Here is a 14,946-nt window from a genome sequence, read left to right as displayed (position 1 = left end):
TGATGTGCCATTTTGTGTCATTACAAAGTGAATAAACTGCAGAAGACTGAATACCCTGTTGTGTTTTTACATCAATGAAAAACAAAATCTAATCTCATTCAAACACAAACAACTGTAAGACTTGTCAAATAGATATCATATCCAGAGCAACAAGAAAATGATTCAATGGGAAATTAATAGTCAACTGTTGTGAGAGCACATGACAGCTATGCTGGTGACAGTGTGACTGCCCTGTATCGACCCCTTCACTGCCTCATAAATATCCCTTGACAATGGCACTCCCTGTGAGTGACATAAGAGTGGCCAATGGCGTAACAGGTGTTTAGTTGGCTGGCACCAACAACGTGACACAACAACGGACATGTGGCACCACGACATGAACGCAAACAGCCAAAACTGTCAGGTCAGAGTGGCGCCAATTTCAGTCCAGTTACTGAATTAAAACTTGATTACTGCCTGTCAGCTATTCACGGTTTTTGGCTACTGGTGGCAGGGCTCGGTCCCTGTCCCCTGCGTATAGAGGGGGTCTTCCATTATTCCCACCCATAGGGCTTTTTGTGAAAAGTGGCAACAAGTGTGGTGCCTTTGGACAATGACAAATGTGCTCTGCATCTGTTGTGCCCCCACCATGCTGCTGGCACGCAACAATAGCCCAGTCATTGCGGCCTTAGCAGTAACACAGCTATACCCCTTGTGAGCACGAGTGTGTATTTCAAGCCCTTGTAATAAAAGCCAACGCATGACACGGGGAACTGTGACTGTTGTCAGGCATGACGAGCCGTTCTGAGAATGGATATTCAATGCGAGGGGTGGCCAAAGACAGGCTCCTCGAATTGTATTGTACTATACAAAACAATGACGAAACCAGATAACGTTACACAACCCAATGCAGCGCGGTCTGCAGAAACATTATTTGCGTTAGTCTTTACCATTACATCATAACGTTTATTTAGATAGTCCCATTCAAGAGACCCACGGTCATAAAAAAAAATACGAATTTTAAAATTATTCAAAATATTACACGAAAGAAATAGATGAAAAAATACACAATTATTAGAAAACATTACAATAAAAATATTGACGCAAAAAGAACAATAACAAAAAATAATACCTCTTAGAGCCTCTAAACACATGCCAAACTGTGAAAGAAAAATGTGGGCAATGAAATTTCGACAGTAAACACGACAGTTAAGGGGTGAAGGGGCCGTTAAAACAAGGCTTTTATATTATATACTGATGCATTCCTGTATATATTGATTTATTTTTTTTCCTGAACAGTAACAGATGCCATGTATTTACATTGGCATCTTGAAGAAACAGTCATCTTAATGGTTGATCCTTACACAGTTGTTGGCCAATCCCAGTGCTTGACTTTTCCCTTGAGGCCAATTTGATATTAATAAGTCTCCTCTGGCACCACCAACAGGTTAAGCGTGGAATGACCTGATGTTTCATTAAAATCATCTTAATGTATGGATCTCTGAGTTAGATATCAATTACCAGATACCTTTTTATCTAGCAAACAAAACAACCAGTGGAACCGTGGAGAGATAAACACAATACACAAACTTAAAAACTCATTCACTGCCAGGCCTCCACGTTAACATGGATATTTGAATTCAACAGCCGTCAATGTCAGTGAATGAGTTAAGTAGACTTTACACCAATCTGATCGGCTTGATTGGTATCGGCCGATAACTAGCATTTTATGCTGATCGGGTTTAATGTCATAATTCGCTGCTCCGATCAATGACGTCATTGATCGGCTCCGCAAAAGACATTTACTCCACGTCGCCGTCGTATACAGTATACATTTTTAGCTTTGTTGCATGTTTTTGGACGTCATTTACGATCACTGGGCTTTGTCAAATCACTAACACTAAACTTTGGTGTCAATTAGAAGAATGCAAACTATCGTCTCATGGGCCTCAATTGGCCCCCGGGCTGCGAGTTTGAGAGGCCTGTATTGTGTCAACAAATGAATAACATTACACTTTTGACAAAAAGTTTGGTTGAACATTCCACTCTGCCCAGAGCATTTTCTGCAACGACCATGTACTCCCCGCTGTCCTTGGGTCCCACTTTGAGTATGCCCATGGAGCAGACCCCACACGTGTTGGTGATGTAGTAGTTGCTGTTGCTGTTTAGGCTGATGTTATTCCTGTACCAAGTAACGTAGGGTTTGGGGTTTCCAGTCACGGCACAGCTCATATAACACTCGTAGGTCTCTGGAGTGTTGTGTGTTTTTAGTGGAACAGAAAAGGCGGGAGCAGCCTCAAAGCTGCAGTCCTTTGAGGCTGGGAAATTAAAAAAAACAATTCCTGGATGGAAGAAAATAGGAAGGGTCGATAACATATTTACAGTCATTTTTCACCTGAAAATATTCTGGCCCATGTTTAACCTGATCCCTCCCTTCCACCCACATCACCAAAGGCATGATTAATTAGATGGGTCTAAAGAGTACCCTGACAGATTATCATGAGGAATGTTTCTACTGATTTTACCCTCACTTATCTGCTCGGAAAATGATCAAGGCCAGAAATCACGATTGCCAAACTTGTTCAACATTGGCAAACAAAAACTGTATTGTGTGGGCTCAATGCTGAGGTTGTCCAAGCCACAGATTTTGGGATTGTCACGTAGAACTGAACGATAGCCAGTCAGGAAATGAACAGATGAAGGAAGAAGAAAGGCCACTGGGAACAGCACAAAGGTTCAATGTGATTTGTTGAATTTCAATATAATGTGTCCTCCAAGTGTTGAGGAGGGTACACACACTGCCAATCGGGGGATATTTTAGCATTTTCTCTACCTTGTGTACAAAGTCAGCAAAGGCCCGATTCTCAGATGTTTCTAAAGGATTATACTGAGCGATTATCCTGTTGGTGTGGAGTGTGTTAAGAGTGTTTCCCCCCCTCCCCATCTGATTTGCTACTACTTGTTCCTATTCTTATTTTCCAGCAGTCTGGATACCCTGTTGCACAATGCTCTCTCACACAGGTCAATTTTAGCACTACGACAGACATCTTTTGAAAGAGGAGACTTGGGATTGTCTGTGGCGATATCGCTACGTGTTTGGTGTGTTGTGTTGGTCATCTGGTGTACACCACACGCTGTAAGAGCACTAAGCACACAAATAATGAGTTTTACCTCAGTATGAGTGGAGTCGCTCACGCACAACCTGCTTTACTAGAGTAGAAAAGTCAAGAAATTAACATGACAACGTCCCTGCAGCACATTGTTGCCTCTCACAGGTCACTCCGGGTAATGCTATTGATCAGAGTTAAGATTTGGGGGATGAGACGCTTGATTGTCGGTGGACAGATCGTTAAGTGTGCATAAAGTTCACCACACACTATATGAACATTTAAAAACATTTTAAAAAGCTTTTGTGTTTTGCTCGCTGTGTGTATGCATTGGAAGATGTAGCTTTCAGGCAAAATTTAGAAGTAAGTCAACGGAGGACCTTGAAAATCAATTGTGTGAATTATCAGAAGAAATAAGCAAAAAGACACGGAACTAAAACATTTGCTACCTTTCCCTCGCTTCACTTCCCAGTTTGTCGACTCTGAGGGTTTAGAAGTTCCCATGTCATTCTTGGCATAGACGCCGAACTTGTACTGTATTCTTGGCAAAATATTGATGGCAGTGAACATGTTGAAAAGATGGTCTGCCACCGTTTGCCAACTACGCTTGACAGAGTCGCGCTTGCTGATCATGTAGTGCAGCCTGTCGTCTTTTTTCTCATCTGGTGAGGTGGTCCAAGCGATTGTCACCGTTCCAGACACGTTTTCTTCCCACTCCACTGGGCCTGGAGGCTTGGGGTCATCTAGGAAAATAATCACCATCAAGCCACAAAAAATAGTACACTACGAAGTCTTCTTTCCGTGGATGACCAAATCATTCTATTAATTCTACCTGTGACTCTTATCTCAATACTGCATGACTCCTGTCCAACGATGTTCTTCAAGATCAGGGTGTAGATACCAGTGTCTTGACGCTCAGACGATGCGATCATTAACTGCGATGATGTGTCAGAATTGCTCACTGTCACGTGCTTAGGAAGAGGCATCTGAACCTTGAGCCATGTAATCTTCGGTAACGGAGAAGCCTGCCAACAGCATGAGACGAGCTTTAATAAATCTGTCGTAATTAAAACGATGGGTCATGCGTTCATTCCTTTTCGTGTATACTGAACCTGGAAGTTATAGTTGACCCTTGCAGAGTTGCCAGCTCTTGTTATCATAAAGTCCTTAATTTTTTTGTCAGTAAAATGAGGTCTCACTATAGTGGAATGAGAAGACAAAATCAGTGTGGAAAAAAATAATCCAAAAAGTCTAAGCCTAAATGTGTAAAGATTTGATGACAGACAATTTAAAAAGTTCACTCACTCACCTGGTAGAAGTATTGCAATAATGTAGTTGTCCAACTCTTGAGGTTCACCGTCTCCACCCTCATTGGTGGCTACCACCCTTACCCAGTACATGGTCATTGACTTTAGACCCATGATGGTGAAGGAGTTCATAATGATAGCTTGAGTTACAGCGATCCCATTCTGGGTTTTCCACTGGCCTGATCTCCACGAAATATCCTTTGGGCTCATCCTGGAACCCTTCTTCTTTCGGTTTGGTCCAGCTCAGAGATAAGGTGTTGTATGTGGAATCAGTCACCTTCAAGTCTCTGACTTTTTCAGGGGGGTCTAAAAGTGTAGTCTGTATAAATAGTTTGGATTTTGCAAAACGTCTTACTCTTTGGATCCCGTGCAAAAACAAACTCGGAAGGTGCACTTGGCTGTACGGCACCAGAAATGTTGCTCGCAGAAACACGGAACTCATACTCAATGCCTTCAACAACGTCTTTTGCACCATAGTTTTCCCCTGGTACATAACATACAACAACATATTTAAGTGCATATGTTGTATTCTAAAGTTGGCAAATCAATTTACAGGGGTCCTAGGGTTTAGACAGTCCCGACCTAGGGTGTTTTGAGCATTACAAAGCATGCACAATGAACTAGTTTGAGCAGGGGTGTAAGACGACGTCGTCACCTGGCGCAAGAAGGCAAGCTCAGTTACTCCCTTACTGACTGTTTTTCATTTGATTGTTTTACATGGGGCGGCACGGTGGACGACTGGTTAGAGCGTCAGCCTCACAGTTCTGAGGACCCGGGTTCAATCCCCGGCCCCGCCTGTGTGGAGTTTGCATGTTCTCCCCGTGCCTGCGTGGGTTTTCTCCGGGCACTCCGGTTTCCTCCCACATCCCAAAAACATGCATTAATTGAAGACTCTAAATTGCCCGTAGGTGTGAATGTGAGTGCGAATGGTTGTTTGTTTGTGTGTGCCCTGCGATTGGCTGGCAACCAGTTCAGGGTGTACCCTGCCTCCTACCTGATGATAGCTGGGATAGGCTCCAGCACGCCCGTGACCCTAGTGAGGAGAAACGGCTCAGAAAATGGATGGATGGATGGATGTTTTACATGGCCTAAATATGTTTTTCATAAAAATATTTACAGTTGTTTGACCTTTATTTCACCAGTTAAGGCCATTGAGAACAGATTCTCATTTGCAATGCCAGTCTGGCTGCAGACAGCAGAGTACACCTACTTTATTCTGATTTAGGTTAGTGATAAACTCAAGAAAAAAGACAAAGTCATGAGGGCGGTGGAGGAATAACATCCAGCAGTTAAATCTGATCTGCACCTTCCGACTTAGATACAAATTTGTACCCGCAGGAGGAATGGAACTCAGTTGTAAACCAAAGACCCCTTATATTTATATTTCTGAATTTTACCTTTAATGGGCTCATCCGGTGGGTTGACAAGGCCCCAAAGGTGACTACCATTCTTTCGTTTCTCCACTTTGTATCCCAAAATGTTGGTGCCCCGTTTTTGAAGGGGCAGACCATGCAAGGTTGATGCGGTCTTTAAAAGCACTTACAATTTTCAGGCCAGTTGGAGGTCCAGGGGACGCTACAATAAGGACATTTGTGAGTCAAAATTAAACTGATTCGGTTATACTTTTGAGATAACCCACCTTTGGTCCCTGCTTGAATGTCCTCAGTTTTCATAATTTCACTCACTCCTTGATCATTCTCAGCCCTGATGTGATAGCAGTACGTTCTTCCGTAATCCACATCTGAGTCCTTGTATTTGGCCTCAGGACCCATTTTTCCCAACTTTTTCCAGCTGTTACGCCCGATTTGATGGCGTTCCAAGATGTAGTCAGTTATCGGGGAGCCTCCGTTGTCTTTGGGAGGCCTCCATTTGAACTCGATACTGCTGGCCGAACTTTCAATTATATCTACAGGGCCTAGGGGTGGCGTTGGCTTGTCTGAGTTCAAACAAAAGAAAGAACATGCTCAGTCGCATGGAATGGAATGAAAAGTCAGTTAATACAAATACATTTAGTGTCGGAAAAAAGTATTTCCCCCTTCTTGAATTCAGATTTATTTATTTATTTATTGTATTTATTTTTTTAGGCCTGTTAATCACACCCTAAATTTTTCAGATCATCAAGTCAATTTTAATATCTTATAAAGATAACCCCAAAAATGCAAAATGCAGTTTAAACATTTTCTAGATTTTGAAAAAGTTATTTCCCTCCTTTGTTCTGTCTGTAGTCCCAGGACCCAAGAAGAACACATTGAGCTACCTGAACCACTACCACTCAGTTGCTCTAACACCCATAATCACCAAATGTCAGGAGAGACTCGTCACATCAAGAACACTCTTCTCGATGACCTCAATCCCTATCAGTTTGCATACACGTCAAACAGGTCAACAGAAGATGCAATCAGCACAGCACTCCACACAGCCCTTACACACCTGGATAATGCGAACACCTATTGGAGGATGCTGTGTATTTAATACAGTTGTACCCCAAAAACTGATTAAGTTAAGCAACCTGGCCATCGAGAGCTCACCGTGCACCTGGATAATGGACTTTCTCAGTAACAGACTTCACAATGTCAGAATGATAAACAACACCTCCTCCACTCTCATCCTGAACATGGGGAGACCTCAGGGATGTGTCCTCAGTCCCCTCCTCTTCTCCATTTTTAATCATGTCTGCTCTCTTATTCACCCCAACATCACCACTGTCGAATTTGCTGACAACATCCACACTTGTTGGACTGATCAGGGAAAACGATGACTCAGCCTACAGGGAGGAGGTCCAGCATCTCAATTGATGGTGTGAAATCAACAATCTCAACCTGAATACAGCCAGCACAAAGGAGATGATAATGGACTTTGGGAAATCCAAGAGCATTGAGCATACCGTCCTCTATATCAATGGGGAGGAAGTAGAGTGGGTGGAAAGCTTCATGTTTCTCTGAGTCCACCTCTTGGTAGACCTCACCTGGTCCACCAACATCTCCCAACAGGTGAGCAAAGCACGTCATAAGAATGTACTTCCTCTACACCAAGCCAAGCTCCCCGAACACCTGCTGATAAACTTTTATAGCTCCACCATGGAGAGACTCCTGACCTACCGCTGTACAAGCTAATACAGTAACTGTACTGCGAAGGACAGGAAGGACCTGCAGCGGGTGGTAAAAGCAGCAGAGAGGGTGAATGGATCCACACTACCCAATCTCAGAGACACCGACACTGACAGACGACAAGGTAATGCCAGTGGAATCATAAAGGACCCCTCCCACCCGAATACTCACTTCCTCCCCCCTTGCCTCTGGAAAATGCCACAGGACATTGAAGTCTACATCCACGAAGCTTCAAAACAGCTTCTACCACCAAGCTGTGAAATGCATCTGTCCCCCACAGTAAGAACTAATGACTGCACCTCACCCTCCCTTTTTACACATAAGATCAATGTTATGAACAAGAACTGTGCAATATTATATAAAACAACAACCTGTGCAATACTGAATGCAAATAATAGCATACTACTACTATGCATTAAGAAATGCGGGAACAGTTGTGAACCTCCCCAGGAGATGTCAGCCTACCAACATTATTCCAAGAGTGCACAAAAGAACCCAGAATGGCATCCAAAGAACTGCCGCCTCACATTGCCTCAGTTGAGAACAGTGTTCATGACTTAATCATAGACACTGGAAAACATTGGCATGCGTCGGAGAAAGAACTAAGTTTTAACAATGGGTGGAAATTACTTTTTCCACATCGAGCCATATGTTTTGGATTCCTCTCTTTAATATAAAGTATACAGGTATAATCAATTTTGAGAAACTGCTGATCCGAAACATTGAAGTGTGATAAATATGCATAAATAAATAGATAAATCACAAATCATGAATGGGGCAATTTTTTTTCACATCACTGGAAATACCGAGAACAATGAATTGAGTGACCGCCTCTGTTGTTCCAAATTAATTTTTAATCCGGATCTTTATTTTGCCTGATGTTTTGCAGTTGCAATTCAGCAGCAGTAGGCGCGTGTGTCTTGAGGACTTTTCAATTCTGGTGCGGGTGACCTCAAACAGCTCTTCACCTTCGTTGTACCACTGGATTTTGATAGGCTCCCAGCCAACAAAGGACAGTTTGAAGGCTGCATCCTTCCCAGTTTTTACAATAACCAGTTTTAATAACTCAGTGAGGTCATCCTTGTTCATTCTCGGGGATCTGTCGGAAGAGCACATATTGTTTTATACTGGCCATTCATCACCAAATGACTTCTTCAAGGGCTTCTCATTTTTTTCCTTATGTCGCTACCTTCGACAGTCACCATCGCTTCCGTTTTACGGCCATCGGCTTCATAGCGATACTTTCCAGAATCCTCTTCTTTGCAATTTTTAAACACAAGCTTGCGATAACTCCCTTTGTCAACGATACAGACATAATCTGTAGACGTTGTCTGAAACACACAGAGCCATTAAAAAGAACCACTATTATCAAATACACTGTTGCTTTGCTCACCTCTTTTCCATCTTTGTACCAGACTCCTTCAGAGTCATTCTGAAGGAGTGAGAGCATTCGTATCAGACAGACCACTGGTGAAGTAAACGCCCGTACCTAAGAGATAAATTTGATACTATTGTAAGGAACAAACACTAATATGTGATCAAAGCAGTATCATCTCATTCATCTTACCAATGACAGTATCAGGAACAAGTGGGCCTGTTCCCACTTTCTTCTTTTTCTCCAGTACTGGGCCATCTTCTTCTGTGTCATCAGAGACTTTGGCATCAGCAGCATCCTCAGCTTTCTTTGCTTGTACCGTCTGCTTAGGCTTGGCTTCTTCCTCTCCCTCTTCTTCTTCTATTTCATCCTCATAATCAAATTCCTCCTCCTCTTCTCCTTTCAGCGGTGATGGAAGAGGAGCAAGTTCCTCTTCTATCACCGCTGATTCTCTGGTGGCTGTTGCTTTGGCTGCATCCTCATCTTTACCTTTATCTTTTTTTTCAATCTTTTCCACCTTCTTTGCCTTTAAATTCTGTTTGGTTTGTTTGTTTTTGCATTGTGGCTTTGTTTTCGTTTTATCTTCTGCTTTAGCTTTAACCTCTCCTTTTACTTAAATTTTATCCTCTTCTTTAGCTTTAACCTCTCCGTTTGCATTAGTTTCAACCTCTGCTTCAACTTTTGCTTTAGCGTCCGCTTCGGCCTTAGCATTAGCTTCAGCCTCCGCTATCGCCTTGGCCTTTGCGAGCAATTCGTCTCTCTCCTTCTGTAATTTGGCCTGTTGCTCCTCAGCGATCTTCAGCAGATCCGCTCCGCCTCCTCCTGCTCGTGTTGTTTTGCGAGCCTTCTTCTTTCCGAGCAAGCTTTGGTCGTTGTCCGCTGATTTAAACAGAACAATACAGATACACTGGTATTAGCCATGCTTTATCTACCATATTAATTTACCCAACCATCCATTTTCTGTAGCGCTTAGCCTACTGAGAGGCAGGGTACACCCTAGACTAGCCAGTCAATCCCAGGGCAGATAGTGTATAGACAACCATTGACATTCACACTTATGGACAAGTTGAGTCTTACGTTGTTTTTGGACTGTCAGAGGAAGCCAGAGTACCCGGCGAAAACTCACATAAGCATGGGAACAACATACAAACTCCACACATAAAGGCCGGCGCTGATAGTCATACCCCAAACTTCAGAACTGTGAAGCAGACCCGCTTACTATAGTGCTGCTGGCATTTAAATTCATTTCTTCAAAAGATAAGCGTGCACACACCTTCCATTATAAGCCAGGCACTCCAAGATTTGATTCCAACCACAGCCGAGTAGATTCAGACATCCAGCGGAAATCTGTGACACCATACTCGCTGGAAATCTTTTCGTAATCTTTTTTATCAGGGCTCAATAAAAGATCCCAAAACCTGTCATCTATGACTCGTTTGAATACGGGTTTAGGTTCGATGTCAGCCCTACACAAGAAATTAATTGATATCAAGCCAAATGTCATTTGCTTTTGCTGTTACACTGGTGTCTTACTTACGTGCTTTTTAAGGCCTTCTTGAAGTCTTCAGGGATTAGTCGGACAGCTGGAAGGTATTGGGCATGTGTTTGTGATTAAGTCAATGATTGCGTGACTTTGCGTGTCAAACAGTGTGGAATGTGTACCTGTTCTTGATTGTTGCAAGGCTCTGCTCTTTTTGTAGCCAACTAGAGAGGAAGACATTGGAGTATAGGACAACTGATTCCTCTCAGTAATTACCTTTATTTATTTAGTATGGAGTTGACTCACCCTCAATGACATTAAGGGCAGCTGTGACAACCGCTTTTCCATACTCATTTGTTGCGAAACACATGTGTGTCAACGTGTTCCACTGATACATCTGGTATCTAGAAAATATAAATGCAGAATTGATATAACAGTTATTTTTGCTGGCTACTACATATTTTCATCATCCTTGTTTATTTGAGCCACTGTAATGAGCTCACCTGCAGTGAGTATACACCAGAATGCGTGTCGTGGACCATTTTGTAATTCCCTTCATCAATTTCTCCATTATTTCTCGCCCATGACACCGTCGGCGCAGGCTTGGCGATAACTATTGCTTTGAAAATGCCCAGCTTTCCTGGAAATGTGCCATCAAAACTGCTGGTCATCACAGCGTAATGTGTCACAAAATAAAACAAACAAAGCTTGGACGCAGGCGTGTTTTGCACCCTACCTTCTTGAATGGTCAGTGCTATGGGTTTCCATGTGAAATCTGGGGTACTCATGCCTGGAGGGACTTCCTCCACAAATTGAGTGATCATCACTCCTGGCACCTTCGACTTTTTTTTGATCGCTTGCATCTCTCTAAAGTCGTACAATTTAGAATTACTTCGGTAAAATGCCTGATCATTTCAGGAGTTGCTTTAAAAAGAAAAAGAAAAATGACTTGCCTTGCCCTGGAGCAGTCTGCTCTACATCCTTAACCCTATGTGTCTTAAACATCTTGGTTTAGTTGCACAGCTTGGATGGCTGCTCTGAAAAACACAGATGTATTATGTATTATTAGGCCAGTTGAATAATTGAGTGTTAGAAATTCAGTTGAGTGTAATTGACTTCAGTTTATAATCTCAAAACTGGTGTTTGGAATATTTAGAAAATGATTCTCCCATGTCATTCTAAAATATATTTCAGCATTGAGAAACCCAATAATTGAGTTTCCCCATAGTCCTTCTAGAAAATGTAATCAAATGATTACACTAAGTCAATGCAGGGGTCTACAGTCCTGACATAGTGTTTTGAGGTTCAAATTGCCACGCAATAGCATATGAATACGTCATAACATGGAAAAAGAAGGCACACTCAGTTGCTGCTGTGCTTATGATTTTTCATGTGATTATTTTATATTTCTGGCCTATAAGTACTTTGTATACAAATATTTACTTTAATCACAATTTAGTTAGGTTAGTGCTAGACTACGGCACATTTCCACTTATGTGCTAATTTGGGTTATGTTGCCGCCGTAGGAATGGTACTCCGTCATAAACCAAGGGTGTGTATTAAAGTGGTTGTGTTTCTCTATAACACCATATGATTTTAAAGTAAAGCCCTCCATTGGTCATTTAGAGTGAAGACGTACATATACAGTATGTCATAATATAGAGGGGAATTTTACAAGAATGGTTCAAATATACACTCCATGCATGCTGTAAATGACAGAACTACTGTGGTCATCAAATACTTGCATGCCACGTATATATATATATATATATATATATATATATATATATATATATATATATATATATATATATATATATACGGAGTGCCCGGAGAAAACCCACGCAGGCACGGGGAGAACATGCAAACTCCACATATATATATATATATATATATCTATATCTATATATATATATATATATATATATATATATATATATACTGCGATTGGCTGGCAACCAGTTCAGGGTATACCCCGCCTCCTGCCCGATGACAGCTGGGATAGGCTCCAGCTCCTAGGCTCCTAGTGAGGAGAAGCGGCTCAGAAAATGGATGGATGGATATATATATATATATATACCATATATATATATATATATATATATTTATATATATACTATATGATTGGTGCACAGGTGTCTAAGATACAAAATAGCCACCGGTTTTTGGAGCCTTTTATGGATTAAATCCTGATTGAGTCCCCCTTTTTTTAACGACACTGTCGTTTTTAAGAGTAAATTACACGGTAACATTTTGAAACACTGACACAGGGAATCGTTGTAAAGGTAGAGAAAAGTTTTTCATTCATACTTTTGCATTACTACAGTTTTTCATTTTTCACCTGGATGTGTCAATTCTGTATTCAAATAAGTCCCCTATAGCACCACCATCATACAGTCTACATTCTGTATTGCTTTACAGCTGAGAAAGGATAAAATAGTATTAACTGTTCTTTTTCCACATACCTAACCATGACTGAGTAACAAGTAATCAGATGTGCACCCAAAATCTCTCATTAAATATGTTTAAGGTCAATAAATCATATTTGAGAATAAGCTCCGAATCCTCTACTCACTATTTTCCAAGTAGTTTTTTCCGCTGATGTGTTTGTTGCCAGCTGAATCCTGCAAGTGGAAGTGAAGGCTTTTGAGAGGCAACCTTACCCTTGGCTTCTTTTTCACTGTGGCCCTCTGGGATAGTTTTACTCACATGCTCTTTGGACCTAAAAAAGATGTAGGTTCTTGAAAAGGGGGCCCAAGATGATATGCAGCCATGAAGCCTCGTAATCCCTCCCTCAACACCAGAATGTCCAATCTAGGGCTTCAGCACGACACTTGGTCTTTGGAATGGTTATTTTGATGGAACATCCTCAACCTTAACGCAATTGTGCTCTGTTACATTTATTAATCAAAAGGTAAGCATTGCTGAAATGTGTTTTGTACTGTAAACAAACGTCGATGGTAGTAAAACATCAATCAGTTCTTGCAAATGTGGCCAAATATTCCACAAATTCAAATACTCGATATACAAAACAGAAGGCAAACGAAAAAAGATAAATAATATTTGGATAACCTGAAATTTTCATTCAGGCACAGAAGTGAAAAAGTATTTTATTCCATTTAGTATTGTGAGGTGCCCTTCCGTTGAACCTGAGACTTGGCATCCCGCTGAGGGGAAACAGCTGGCCCTCTCTTCTTCAGTGACACTAAACTTGGACCTCAACCCCCATAAAAGAAAAAAAAAATGCTCCAGGAGGTAATCTAAGAAGACGTGGGCATAAATTAACAGTGTACACCTTCAGCAAGTGTCATAGTGTTTTATACTTTCTTGCTATTTTCAGGTTTGAGCTAGTGCCAAAATAAACAGAAATATGAATATGTGGAGATGGGTGGACCTTGGGGACCTTCTCCATTAAACAAGAGCCCAGTGAAAGTATTACTTAAGAACCTATTCATTTAAGGTGTTTCTGGCCGGGTAGACATTAAAAACATAGTATTAGGGAAAACCATCCATCCTTGTCCTCATAATGGTCTCAGGTGAACTAGACCCTATCCCAGCTGACTTGGGGTAAGAGGTGCACCAAGGACAATTGCAGGGTGCATATAGGCAAACAAACATTGACTCTCACATTAAAACCTATGGACAATTTAGTCTTTAATGCATGCTTTTTTTTAAATGAGACCAAGAGAAAACCCACACAAGCACTGGGAGAAAATGGAAATTCTGTATAGGAAGGCTGAGATTTACAATCCCCATCCTCAGAACAGCAAAATGTCCACTCACTTTTGGCTATGGCTTTCTCTCTTGGTGTGGTCTCACCATCATGTATTTTCACCGTCATGTATTTTCTGACCTAAGACCTGGTTTCCTATGAAATCCTTCCAAGACCGTAAGGATTTTGAAGCGAATGTTGACCGAGATTTATGGCACAAATTAATGTGATCATCCACCTTATTCGAGTCCTGACAGGTTACTTTTGTAAAACCATATGTTGCCATTACTCAATCAACACTTAACCATTTACAGCGACCTATGCTGTAATTGATGTCACAATATATGGATATAATCCATCCATCTATTTTCTATCTGCTTATCAGGTTCAGTGTTGTGGGGATCTTGAGCATATCCAAGATGACCCCAGGCTGATTACACCCTGGATCGGTGCCAGTCGATCACAGCAAAAGATATACTCTAATTGGGGAGTATTGATCCCCGATATTGCCGTGGTAATACTGTACCAATCAATAATACAGGATGTCGTCGGTTTACAACGGTACTGACATCCGATGTTTTAAGGTTATGAATGGCAGGCATGTAATGAACTAGTTTCCCCAGGGGCCTAAGAATACATGGTCACTCGGCACAGGGAGGCCAATTACTGCCATGCTTACTTTTTCTTTTAAGGCCTAGAAGTGTTTTTAATACATATTTTTATAGTCAGAGGAAGGTAGCAAAAATGCACACAACATTGTGGCGTGATCAGTCTACTGGAACGCTTATTTTTATTAAGGACGAGATAATTTTCAATACTGTGCAGGGAACTCATTTACAGCATGTTTTAAGACTCCAAGTTAACTTTAAGTCATCTGAG

General features: G+C 41.5%; 1 pseudogene; it reads right to left on the bottom strand.

Moving 5' to 3' along the window:
* Positions 1-1,971: 1,971 nt before the first annotated feature.
* LOC133408515 (immunoglobulin-like and fibronectin type III domain-containing protein 1) lies at positions 1,972-14,740 on the bottom strand (annotated as a pseudogene).
* Between the last annotated feature and the right edge of the window lie 206 nt (positions 14,741-14,946).

Source organism: Phycodurus eques, chromosome 10, assembly GCF_024500275.1.
Source record: "Phycodurus eques isolate BA_2022a chromosome 10, UOR_Pequ_1.1, whole genome shotgun sequence".
Lineage (NCBI taxonomy): Eukaryota > Metazoa > Chordata > Actinopteri > Syngnathiformes > Syngnathidae > Phycodurus > Phycodurus eques.
This window is presented reverse-complemented; position numbering and strand designations above follow the sequence as displayed.